The sequence below is a fragment of the Hevea brasiliensis genome, unplaced genomic scaffold, assembly GCF_030052815.1.
Source record: "Hevea brasiliensis isolate MT/VB/25A 57/8 unplaced genomic scaffold, ASM3005281v1 Scaf152, whole genome shotgun sequence".
NCBI classification, from domain to species: Eukaryota; Viridiplantae; Streptophyta; class Magnoliopsida; order Malpighiales; family Euphorbiaceae; genus Hevea; species Hevea brasiliensis.
The window spans coordinates 114136-115683 of record NW_026614644.1 but is presented as its reverse complement, the minus strand read 5'-3'; the positions used below and the strand labels follow the sequence as shown (position 1 = coordinate 115683).

Here is a 1548-nt window from a genome sequence, read left to right as displayed (position 1 = left end):
TAATGCTGGAAATGGTCAAAACAATGAAAATGAAGCCCAAGGAGAAGAAGTTGTTAATGCAAACGTGCCTAGGGGAAGTATGATGGATCATGCTTTTCCACGTTTTGATGATTTGAGAGAGAGCATAGCAAGACCAAGGATTGATGCAAATAGTTACAAGATGGATTTTGGAGTTCTTCAAATGATTCAGAATTCTCAATTTGGAGGACATCCTTCTGAAAATCCACACACACATCTGAAGAAGTTTGCTATGATTTGTGACATGCAAAAACAACCTGGAGTATCTGATGATGCAAAGAAGGCTAAAATTGTTTCCATTCTCTTTGAAAGATAGAGAATTGTAATGGCTTGATTCTTTAACTCACAACTCAATTCCAAATTTGGATCAGCTCACTGATGCATTTCTTTCCAAATACTTTCCACATGGAAAAACTCAAGAGTAGAGTAATCAAATGATTTCTTTTAGACCAAGAGAAGATGAGACTCTTTATGAGTCATGGATGAGATGGAAGGAGTTGGAGAGACAATGTCCACATCATGCCATTCCTAAATGGATGATAAACCAGAATTTTTACACAAATGTCACTCCTGCTATCAGAGGAATCATTGATGCTCAAACTGGAGGGTAATTCATCATTAAGCATGAAGATGAAGCTTATGAGTTATTAGAGAAATTAGCAAAAAACAGTCATCTATGGAGTAATCCAAGAGGGTCAACTCCAACTCAAAAAGGCAAGTTGTTTGGAATGTATGAGCTTGATCCATTCAACATGATCAATGCCAAATTTGATGCACTCACTAATGTCCTTGCTAAGAAAATGGAGGATTTAAGTATGCTAGTCGGTTCATCATCATGCTCTGGAAGTTCTCAACAAGTTACTTATGCGTATGAACAATGAGTCGTGGAGTAGATTATCCTTCATATGCTTGGAGGAATCATCCCAATTTTTCATGGGAGAATCAGCAAAATCAAGCTTCAACTCGTAACTTTCCATCACAACAACAAGAGCATCAATACCAACAACCTAGGCAACCACCACCTAGTTTTCAAAGAAAAGAATGCAAATCGCACCTTTACCAAGACAAAGAAGAACAAAGTTCCACCACAGGCTTTATTACAACAAATTCTTGCTAATCAAATTAAGCGTGATGAAGAGTTGAGAGAGATGAAAGCAAGTGGAACAAATGCAAACACACAATAGGATCTGGAAAATCAGATTGCACAACAAGCATGCTCATCAAGTACCAATTCTATGGGGAAACTTCCTAGTCAAACAGAAAATCCAAGGGAGCAATGTCATGCCATCACACTGAGGAGTGGTAAAATAGTGCATAATGAGAAGAGTGAAAAAGTTGAAAAGAGAGAAAATGAGGAAGATTTTGAGGGAGATGAAAAACAAAAGAGTGGAAAAGGGAGTGCAAGAAAAGGTAAAGAGGAGGTTGGAGAGAAAGAAGAGAAATATATACCTCCAGAGCCTTACAAGCCACAGCTTCCCTTTCCACAGAGATTTCAAAAAGCCAAGCTTGATAAGCAATTTGGGAAGTTCT

The 1548-nt window shown here is 37.9% G+C and overlaps 1 non-coding gene across 1 annotated transcript; it reads right to left on the bottom strand.

The window, feature by feature from the left end:
• Positions 1-436: 436 nt before the first annotated feature.
• On the bottom strand, positions 437-544 carry LOC131176535 (small nucleolar RNA R71). The gene has a single exon (XR_009146562.1). It is a non-coding gene; the product is annotated as a small nucleolar RNA R71 (small nucleolar RNA).
• Between the last annotated feature and the right edge of the window lie 1004 nt (positions 545-1548).